Raw genomic sequence first — 12,245 nt, forward strand, 5'->3', positions numbered from 1 at the left:
TTCACATATCAGACATCCTGCATATCAGATCTTAGGTTACAATTCATAACAGTATCAAAATTACAGTTATGAAGTAGCAACAAAAATAATTTCATGCTTGGGGGTTCTCCACAACATGAGAAACTATATTAGGTCATAGAATTAGGAAGGTTGAGAACCACTGGCTAAGAACACAGCTATAGTAAGAGACAAATAAACAAACCCTTTAAAGGGGTAAGCAAACAAAATTGAAGCCAGAAGGTCGCCCCTAATCTCATGTCATCGGTGCCTTCCTAAGAGGAAATCTACTAAGCATGTGCCAGCGTGCAGAAGCAGATGGGTTACATAGAAAGACCCTCTCTCAGAAAGAAGGGGATGACGAGATGGCTTAGTGAGTAGAGGAACTTTGTGTCCAACCCCGACAACCTGATAACAGTCTTTGGGATCCATCTGAAAAGGTGAAGACTGGTTACTACAAATTCTCTCACCTCCAAATAAATGTGTGGCATACGCACCCTAACCCAAATACACTGTTTATGAAAAAGGTGTAAAAAAAATGAAATTTGGACATCTAGAGACACCAGAGATAAGCACACATTGAGAAGAGACACGTGAGGACAGAGGGGACTCAAGCAGAAGGTGACATTTGTCAGTGGTAGCCCTGACACACTGACACACTCACCACACTGAAGCATGTGCCTTGGAAACACCTTTCAGCCAAGGACCGGCTGGTACCTGCAGCTGGGGACACGTGGTGAACGTGTGAACAGGACATGCTGAACTTTAATTAGCTAACTTCACCCAGGACTCCCTGGCCTAAAAATTAGTTCATGAGATTCATTTATAACCACAGGTGTTTTCCTATGGGACCTTTATTTTATAATCAATATAGACACCTGACAATATCTGTTTCAATAAATTCTTTGAGTGGAACCTTTAAAGCTTCTCCCTATTAAATAAAAAAAAAATATTTCAAATTCAAGCCATCACGTACGATGTCAGCTGTGTCAGTGGCCGAGGGTTCACGCTTGGCAGTCACTTGTTCTGCCCCTTCTGCTTAGAGAATGAACTCCCCATAGCACATCAAGGCCCTCACTAACGTGTATCTAAAACAATTGTATTGTCCTGGTGGGCAATTAATGCTGGACTCGCAGAGTATGTCTTACAGAAACTGATTCATTCCTATGAGGGGTTGTTATAAAGAAGCAAATATATTATACAAATACATAGTCTCCGAAAACAGCAATGACCGGCAGTCTCCCTAGGTTTACTTGACTTGAGGGTGACGTCATCTGGGTTGTAGGATAACATCCATGTTTTATCTGAAGTGGGGGGAAAAGCAGCTCCAAATAGGACTGAAATATCAGGCATGAATATTTTAAAGCCTAGAGAAAGAAACGCTAAAAAGAAATCAGAGTGATAACTAGTGAAGCAATAAACAAATCTACTTGTAATCTCACTGAAAAGTAATAGAATAAATTAATTTATTGCTATTAAAAACTATCTGAGATTCTAGGGAAGCCAGGGTCATTTGAGTTTGAGGGGAAAAAAGCTATCAGAAAAGAGAAAGCTAAAAGTAGGAACCTATTTTTAGAGGTTCTCAAAAGCTCTTCCTCAAGTATCTAACTAATTAGCATTTTCTGAGGAATCTATCCAAAGCCGGGGAGGTGGAGTGGGGTATAAAAATGTTTATAGGAGAGAGGGCTCAATCTTCATTCCAGGTTGTTTTCTGAGATGTCAGATGTTTTCTGAGATCTACAGGGTCTTTTTGTCCCTTGGTTGTGGGAACCCTAACCCTAGGTTGTATGCCCTAAGCTGAGCACTATTCTGGTGCACCCTAAGGAGTATCAAAGGCAGCACTCAGAGACCCTGCTTCCAAGAAGCTCTCAGACCATGGCTCCAGATGGAACTCAGTCACAGGCGTGGTGGGTAACTCTTACTCACTGGGTCATCTTGCCAGCCTCAAGATGCTTACATTTGATAAGCTTTATTGGCCCAGGTGCAAAATCTTCATTGTGCAGTACAGACACTAACAGAAAACTACCAAACATTCTACCACCAGAAAACATCTTTAAAATAAAGACTTTCCCAAACACAGCAGAGCTAAACAAAGCCATCATGAACAGAACTACACCATAAAATTTAAATTCAATCAATAGAAAAAATAAAAATATAATTCTATAGATTTTTATATAGTTACATAAAATTACTGGGGTTTTGTGTAACATGACAGTAGAAGAAAACAAAGAGAAGTAAAAAAGGAGATGGGCAGGTGAAAAGGGGAGGGTATGAGGTACAGGAGGCAGGATATAGCCTATACATTACATGCTATATATTCTTATGTGAAAAACATCCTTGTGAAATTCAGTACCAGGCGAGATATACACCAATTGAGAAAATAACACTAATAATAATAAACTTTAAAATTGATCCCCAAAGAAGTCAAGGAAAGTAAATAAAACAATGCTCCAATTTAAAGAGAAGTCGGCAGAGGAGGATAGTTCAGGTCAAGGTGAATGAGATGGATTTAATGTTGTCTAGGTGGGTGGTTTATATCTTTATTAATTGGCAGTGAATTTATTGTGTGGATAGATTGTGAACTGAGAATTTAACATATAAATCTAATTGCTAAATTAAAAAATAAAAAGCAGCAAATTGACAAATTTAAACGTATCATTTCACCACTTCCATTAAGTATAAATGGAATAATCCTCCCAACAAAAAGGCAAAGGTTTTCAGAATGTGAAAAAAAGGATCCAATTGTATGTTGCCCATAGGAGAAACACTTAGACACACAGAAAAAAAATACAATTAAAATTCGTGTAAAGCTACAGCATGTTAATGCTAAGCCTTCAATAATGAAGTGGCTTATTATATCCAAACAAAATACTCTTCAGAGCAAAGACTGTAAAGGTCATTTCATAAAAATAAGATATTTTAGAATGGAACAATCCCAAATGTTGACATACCTAATAATGACTGCATAGAGCTTTAAATTATGTGAAGCAAAAGGCCATTTAAACTTGAAAGAAAAGTTTTAAAATCAGCAATTATAGCTTGCAGTTTAAATAACTATGACTCAATAACTGATAGAACAGTTTGACAGGAAAATCAAGATGGATGTAGAAGACTTGAAGGACACTAGCAAACAACATGACGTGATTGACACTTACAGAAAGCAGCAGCCATGCGTCAGCACAGCACACACTTTCTCCGGGCAGACTGTGCAGAAATGCACAATACACTTTAAGGAGTCAAGCAAATGTTTGAAGACGATAGTAAGTTGATAAGAATCAGAACAGAAATTCAGTGGTACCAAGTAGAGGTTCTGGCTCCTAGCAATACTCAAATCCAATCTCTCACAAGGCTGTGGTGAGAACAAAGTCACCTCAGAGTCACGTTTACCAACACCCAAGGCTATAGGAAGTATTTACAGTGTTCTGATACTAGTACATAGCACCTAAAATTTTTTTACTGTGATAAATTCTTGTTTAGACTATATCTTAAATGCTAATAACTTGTTTCCTAACTACTAAATATACTTTATCAACTTTGTAAATATACCATATATAAATACATTTATAGAAATAATTATGTAGACAATGTGAATGTTATTTTATGTGCACATGTCCTTTATTATCTATAATGCACGTATTCACAAATACACATAAAGGCAAAATGCCACCATAAATACAGGTCATCAATATCAGATTTAGGATACTAATGTCAGTTCACATGAATGTTAATTTGTACCTTTCAAAGCAATTTCATATATATCTGCTCAGTTTCCCCACCCATAGTGAATATATAGCAAGAACCAAGTGTCTTCTATAGTCGATATTTGACTTCAAATCCTAGCCTGGTCTATTGTACAAGCTGAATCATAAATATAAAGAAAACAAACTCAAGCAAGCCTAGTGGGGTCTGACAGAGCCCCAGCTCCCAGGGAATCAGGACCACACATACACACAAACATAGCATTATGGGAAACCTCTTCCATTAATTTCATTGCTTCCTCTAGAATCCCTTTCAGTCAACCCACGACCCACTTTCCTTAGTGACATACTGTGTGGCCCCTTGGCAATGTCACTCACTACACTATGCTTTAACTGCTACTGTAGGGTGTTAGTTCTGCTGTTTCCATCCCAAATCTCTACCCGCAGGTTGGATGCCAGCGCTGGCCGTTCATTTCCTCCCTGTCTTTATTCCACATGATGGCAAATACTCCTGCTTCTTCCCTGATGCCTTCACCTACCATGTTCTCTTGTAGTTCTGATCAAAACCACGCTAATCTCAATCACGCTGCATTCTGTTCGATCCTTTCTGCTGATCACCTGTATTAAATATCACACTCATTAGCCAGGGTACGTGCTGGGAGAAATAGCAAAATTCTCATTCAATTTACCTTCAAATTAGGTAGGCGACTTCGGGTGAGACTGGATCCAAGGCTTCATCATTACCGGATGATCCTCTGCATTGGCCTTACTCTGAATTATAGTTTTCTCATGTGATAGCCAGTAGAGTTTGGATGTTATACTTCAGCCACTGGAACCTCACTGTTAAGAAGGTGCCATGGCTGTGGCCCCATAATTTCAGCAAACATTTTATGAATGACAAGCATGGTTTCAGGACGGTGTATGCTGTGTTCCTCTATTGACCCTACCCTTGTTGGGGGTTAGATGAGACCCCCAACCCATCCTAATTCCAATGGCTAAAACAGAAGTGCTGCCTCTCCAAACTAAGAAGGGCATCTGATGGGCAAAAAGGAAACCAAATAAAATGGCCTATCACCCAGCGGCTTCTGCTGGACTTACAGTTTCAGCTTCACTCTGCCGTGTGTCCTGTCAGCACCTTTAGCAGTTTTATTCCCTTCTGGGCTCAGGAAACTGGGAATTTCCCACTCAAGCAAACATGGTGTTCTTGAATCAAGAGTAGGAAGGAAACAGAAGGAGGCTGGGTTTTTGTGAAGTCATCAGAGAGGAAGAGTTGTAGCTTTGGTTTCTCTCCAAGGATCAGGCAGACACCTAGGCCAGTAGCAAGTCTGTAGTCTGTATAAGTACCACCCAGTATGGAGATGCCCAACAAAGTTTCCAGAAAGATGGCTTTGGGCAGTTCCGAGGTTCCTGGGTAGCTACCAAGATTGACACCTCACCTATTAGAGTCTGACAGAAACATGGATCTGTCTTCTTTCATTGTCAGGGCTTTTCTAGGCTGTTATACCTGGAGACCTGAAATGCATCTGCTTTATTTATGTCTGTGTCCCCAGAGCCTAGCTTGACAAACTGTCGGACATTTGACAGATGTCAAACTTTAGCTTTTTTTAAAAAATTTCAATGGGGCCTAGTCTGGAGTCTTACATACTGCACATGATTAAGGGACTTTTGTCAGATTTAACTTATTCAGAAATCGTTTTTTAAAATGTTATTAATCAAGCTTCTGTAAGGCTAAGGTCACTGTCAAGAGGACAAAACTGCAGTCAACAGATTGGGAAACAATCTTAACCAATCCTACATCTGATAGAGGTCTAGTATCCAATATATACAAAGAACTCAAAAAGTTAGACTCCAGAGAATCAAACAACCCTTTTAAAAAATGGGGTACAGAACTAAACAAAGAATTCTCAGCTGAGGAATATTGAATGGCTGAGAAGCACCTAAAGAAATGTTTACCATCTTTAGCCATCAGGGAAATGCAAATCAAAAGAACTCTGAGATTCCACCTCACACCCGTCAGAATGGATAAGTTCAAAGACTCAGGTGACAGCAGATGTTGGCGAGGATGTGGAGAAAGAGGAACACTCCTCCACTGTTGGTGGGGTTGCAAGCTGGTACAAACACTCTGGAAACAAGTCTGGTGTTTCCTCAGAAAATTGGACATAGTACTACCTGAAGAGCCAGCTATTCCACTTCTGGACATATACTCTAAAGATGCTCCAACATGTAATAAGGACACATGCTCCACCATGTTCATAGCAGCCTTATTCATAATAGCCAGAAGCTGGAAAGAAACCAGACGTCCTTCAACAGAGGAATGGATTCAGAAAAACATGGTACATTTATACAATGGAGTACTACTTGGTTATTAGAAACAATGACCTTATGAAATTTTTAGGCAAATGGATGGAACTTGAAAATGTCATCCGGAATGAGGTAAGGCAGTCACAAAATAATACACAGGGTATATACTCACTGGTAAGTTTAAAGCTCAAAATACCTGCAATACAACTCACAGACCATATGAAGCTCAAGAAGGAAGATGGATGCCTCAGAAACAAAATACTCACAGGAGGTAGAAAGTGAGAGGTTCTTGGGAGGAAGAAAGGAGAGGATGGGAAAGGGGGACAGGATCAGGTTTGGGAGGGGACAGGGATGATATACAGAGGGTCAGAAAACTGATCAGAGGTGTGTAGCAATGGGGGTTGGGGAACTGGGAGTAGCCACCAGAAAGTCCCAGATGCCAGGAATTCAAGAGGCTCCCAGGACCCAACACAAGAGGAAGGAGAACCTGTAGAGACCGTCTCCGGAGGTTAGACAAGGTATCCAGTTAGGGATGGGCCACCCACTCATCTCCAAATTTTTAACCCAGAATTACTCCTGTCTAAAGGAAATACTGGGACAAAGTGTGAAGCAGAGACTGAAGGAAAGGTCATCCAGAGACTGCCCCACCTGGGGATCCATCCCATATGCAATCACCAAACCCAGTCACTATTGCTAATGCCAAGAAGTGCTGGCTGACAGGAGCCTGATATAGCTGTCTCCTGAGAGGCTCTGCCAGAGCTTGATGCTTGCAGCCAATCATCAGAATGAGCATGGGAACCCCAGTAGAGAATTTAGGGGAAGGAACTGAAGGAGCTGAGGAAGTTTGCAACTCTATAGGAAGAACAACAATATCAACCAACCAGAGCCCCCAGAGCTCCAAACCACCAACCAAAGAGTACACATGAAGGGACCCATGGCTCCAGCTGCATGTGTAGCAGAGGATGGCATTGTCAGGCATCAATGGAAGGAGAGGCCCTTGGTCCTGTGAAGGCTTGATGTCCCCAGTGTAGGGGAACGCCAGGGTAGGGAGGAAGTGGGTGGGTGCAGGGGGAAGGGATAGAGGGTTTGTGGAGGGAAAACTGGAAAGGGGGAATCTTTTGAAATTAAATAAAATATCCAATACAAAATTAGAAAAAAATGATATTAATCATATTTTCTTTTTCTGAGTCCATAGATGTTTGAGAGAGCACTGTGGAGTAAGTACTGCCGGTATCCGTGTCTTAAAATGCGTAGCTCTACCCCGAACCTGCAGCCTGTTCGCATAGCTCTACCTCGAACCTGCAGCCTGTTCGCATAGCTCTACCCCGAACCTGCAGCCTGTTCGCATAGCTCTACCCCGAACCTGCAGCCTGTTCGCATAGCTCTACTCCGAACCTGCAGCCTGTTCGCGTAGCTCTACTCCAAACCTGCAGCCTGTTCGCGTAGCTTAGCTCTACTCCAAACCTGTGACACGTTCTCATGCATTATCTTTCTGTGCTACTCTGATTTCTGCACAAGGCTTGCTGAAGCAAGCACCAAGGGCATTTTAAATCGCTGCTATCCTTTCTCAGATGTGGAGCACGTTCTTCTCTGCTCTCATGGGGGGAAAGACTGGCATCTGTGCACATCTGCTCCCACGGTCTAAGCCCACCTTGGTATCCATCCTCCGCGCTGCGAGGTGGGCATCAGAGCTCAGCACCCAGCAGTTTGTCTGCTGCTTGGGAAACCCCGGGAATGTTAATGCTATTGAACCACTCTGCTCAAATAGTCCCAGAGCGAGGAGAGCACAGCTCTGGTAGCTAGGCAACCATTACAACCACAGAAGGATCTCCAAAATAAAGGGAGACTGAGAACACACTCAAAACAGGATCAGTTGCATTGTTAATTTGCAGCTGGTTGATTGCAGCTTTATGTAGTTGGATGGTCTATTTCATACTTGAGAAAACATAACTACCCAGGTCTGTTGATTTCTACATAAACTTCGAGTCTCTTTGATTCTCATTATTCGTGATTTCCAGAATCCCAGGAAAGAAAACAGGGAAGGGCATTTTTACATTGTTGAGCCTCTTGGCAAATATTAGGTGCTCAATAAATAGTGATTGAATGAATTGGTATGTGGGCACATAGCTTTTAGACATATATAAAAATGTGGGCATTCACCTAGATAGTGATTTTAAGGAATGTTCACAAGTTCCTTGGTAGCTCCATTTTTTTTAAGAGATGAAGCTTTTGTGAGAGCTGCCTTCATGACCTGCTCCTAAACCATCAACAAATGTGGCTGAATGGTAAAGGATTGCTATCCCTCACCCTGGGGAACCGTTTCTGCCTCAATGACTACACTTACCTGGAAAATTACAAGCTAGAACCACCCAGCAGAACCACCCTCAAATTCCTGACCCTCGGGAAACAAAGGAATATAAGACAAATAAAATGCTTGTCATCTTAAGCCACTGTGTCCCCTGGGCCTTGTCACCCAGCAATTAAGACAGCGAAACCCTTGAGGACAAAGGCTCTGTCTTCTTGTTCACCTGGCGTGGTTTGTTCAGTTAACACTGGGAAATACCAGCTTCGGTCTTCATGGGTCTGTATTACTTCTTTCTCACACAAAGAAAGTACAGCCCATTAGGCAGCACAGCCATCCTAAACAAAACTGTTAGACATGCTGGAAAACTCCTATCACAGCTCCCACAGCCCTCCTCCGTACAGAAGCAGCGAGGAGTTAGACAGGTTCCCTGCAGGCAGACAGATAGGGAGAAGGTAAGGAAGACACTGGCCATGTTGGAAGTTAGCCACCGTTATTCATGGCCCTTCTCCCAGTCTCCTGCCTACCAAGGTGTCCTCATAGCTCAGCAGAAGGAACTCAGGACCGTGGCCTGTGCAAGCTCAGGACAGCTGGCAAAGGCCACGCTTCTCAGAGGACTAGGAATCGCAAATCCTGCTTGGCATCACTTAGGAGTCACTGCGGCAACATTGTCTGACGTACACTTCTTTCCCAGAAAGACCCTCATCCTGCCTCGAATCCTCACGTGTGAGGGACGTGAGAAGCCCTCTTCCAACACTCACATCCACAGTCTCTCTCCAGCCCTTGTCAGACGGAATTATCTGCTTCAGGACTGGATCACATGCACCCTCACATACCGGTGAACCGAGTAGCAAAGCCCACACACCTTCCAGCAGATGGCGTATGTCTGCTGCACGCTGGGAAGCAGACAGGGAAAGTGGGACCTAGCTATGAATGGCAGAAACTGACCACCCTCCTGAGGGACGGACATTTCCTCAGAGTATGTTTAACTGCCCAAGGATACCTTTAAAAAATTAACTTAAAACACACACACACATACACACACACACACAACTAAATTCAATGCCCCAGAAATAAAACAATTCTGTCTTCTACCCATTGCTTCTGCATCTTCCTGTTGGCCTCGATATTAGGTTCATAACAAGCTGGGTGCTGTGCTGGGTTCTCCTGGGTGCTGTGCTAGGTTCTCCTGGGTGCTGTGCTGGTTTCTCTATGCTTTTTACTTGCCTTATTTAATTTAACCTAGTAGAAAGATGGGCTAGGATGTAGTTCAGTGGTAGAACACTGGCCTAGCATGTTCAAGAGAGAGAGAGAGAGAGAGAAAGGAAAGATTATGAACTCAGAAAATTTGACTCACTTAAAACCTGTCTCAGAGGTAGGCATCACCCAAACCCAGGCCCTTCCCAGCTTGCTCAAGAGAGGCAGCTTTTCAATATTCAAACTGTCTTTGTGTTCTCACCAAGACGCTATATCTTGGTATTTTTACAATTCATGCTTTTTTAGGTATCAACCAAGTTTCTAACGTTTGTAGAAGGATTTTATGGCTGGCTGAACTCATTGAGAAGTATTTATGAAACATCTTGACCAAGAAGTATGCAAGGCAGTTAAGACTTCTAGCTGAAAACTTTGCTCAGCATGAGACAATCTGATTTATTACATAACCCAGAATAGTTCCAGCATAAGCAGCTGACATCGCACCAGGTCATATTTTCTAAAATATTGAAAATAGTTCCAGGTTCCCCATAACTCAGGTTTTCCCTTCAGAAATGTTTGAAGGAGCTAAACACAGCAATGCAGTGTTTAAGAGAGAGAGCCTACTTGAAGATGGAAAAAGAGACCCAGTGTTAACAACTCTCTGTCTTGCCCAGTCTCTCCCATCCCATTCCACCATAACGCCACAGGGAGGGAAAGGAAAGGGGTGGAAGATAAGGTTGGGGGAGGGGAGGTTGCCAACAAGCAGCTTGCTGCTGGACAATGCTGCCATCTGCTGGCGGACATTGGAATTTCACCACAAAATCACACCAGTCTTTCCACTGATGAACCACAATGATATAATCTTTTTTTTTTTTTTTTTAATCTTTGAATAAAACCAAATTCCTTGTTATTTTTTTTCTTTTTTTTTTTAAGGTTTGATACTCTGCATTAAGGTCTTACTAGTTACAATGAGCAAAAAGTACATGTAAAACAGGATGTAACCTAGAATTAGTCAACGTTTTCTTGGAGTGTAAGGATTGAGCAGAATGGTTTTTTTGTCTTGTTTTGTTTTCTTTTCTTTTTTTCTTGAACTTCACACAGTCTGTGAGTTGTTTCTGGGGCAGTCCGAGCCTCTGGGGTTAGCATCGCACTATCAGTGACTGCATATTATGTCTGTTCTTTTGTGACTGGGTTATCTCACTCAGGATGACTAGATGCAACCATTTTCTTAAGAATTTGGTTAAGTCATTGTTTCTGATAGCTGAGTAGTATTCCATTGTGTAAATGTACCACAATTTTTGTATCCATTCATCTACTGAAGGACATCTGGGTTCTTTCCAGCTTCTGGCTATTATAAATAAAGCTGCTATGAACGTTGTGGTGCATGTATCTTTGTTGTATATTGGAGTGTCTCTGGAGTATATGCCCAGAAGTGGAATAGCTGGGTCTTCAGGTAGTACTATGTCCAATTTTCTGAGGAATCGCCAGTGATATAATCTTAAGTACCCACAAATCACCTTTAAATCGCCTCCAAGCCAGTCTAGTGTTACCAGACTTGAGGGTCACAACTGGTGCTCAACAGAAGGTCTGGGAACTATCTTCAATAAACCAATTAAAAGAGACAAATTGATAGTAGAAATCATAAAAAGTACATTCACTTAATGTAGCTACACTGATAAGAGGAACAAAAAAAAAAAAAAAAAAAAAAAAAAACGAGCAGAGCTCCCAAGTCTGCCTTTGGGACCCTGAAGTGAGGGTTTATTTCTGGTTAAAGTTCACAATCAGGAAAGCCAAGGTAGGAACTCGAATCAAGACCCTAAAGACAAAAACTGAAGCAGAGACCATGGAACCTGGCTCAGTGGCTTCCATCCCTGGCTTAGTCACCTCGCTTTCTCATACAACCAGGACCTGCTCAGGAGCCGCCCTTCAGACAGCGGGATAAGCCCTCCTACCTCAATTAGTAATCAAGAAAATGTTCAACACGGGCCTACAGGCCAATCTGATGGAGGAGGGTTGTCGGTTAATTTGCCTCTTTCCGGGTCCGTCAAGTTGGCAAGCGAGACCGGCGGCACACTGCTTTCCAAGTGCTTAGCTTTGAAAAGGACACTGTACGGGGCCTGGGCAATGAGAGAAGCTCCAATATCTACTTAGTATCTGCTCCCTTCTGGTGCTTCTGTAACTGTCCTCGTCGGGGTTTCTATTCCTGCACAAACATCACAACCAAGAAGCAAGTTGGGGAGGAAAGGGTTTATTCAGCTCACACTTCCATCACTGTTCATCACCCTGCTGCGCCTTGAGGAGAGCTCTGTGTGTATTCCCAGCACCGGAGACCCGGCCCCGCCCCTTGCTGGCCAGCACGCGTGGAGAGTTGGCCCACAGCACACCGAGAGGAGCCCTGGCTCGGATGTGGAGTGTCTACCCCTGCCCCGAAGGTTTCTGGTGTGGATGCAACTGGAGAAAGACTCACTTTCCGTGGGGAGCTGGCCACTAATAATCTGTCTGTGCTTCGTTGAGTATATAGACAACACCAAACAACACCAAATAGATTTGCTTTTCTCTTTGGGAGAGGGGGTTATGGGGAAAGGGGGGTCATGGGAAGATTGGGAGGTGGGCAGAATTAGGATGCATGATATCAGATTCCTAAAAAAAAAAAAAAAAAAAAAAAAACAATTTAAAAATACATATTCAAACAAAAAAAGAAGAGAAATAGAAACAACCTAAACGTCCTTCAGCTGATGATAGACAGTGAAAAT

The sequence above is a fragment of the Micromys minutus genome (genome assembly GCF_963924665.1).
Source record: "Micromys minutus genome assembly, chromosome: 27".
NCBI lineage: Eukaryota > Metazoa > Chordata > Mammalia > Rodentia > Muridae > Micromys > Micromys minutus.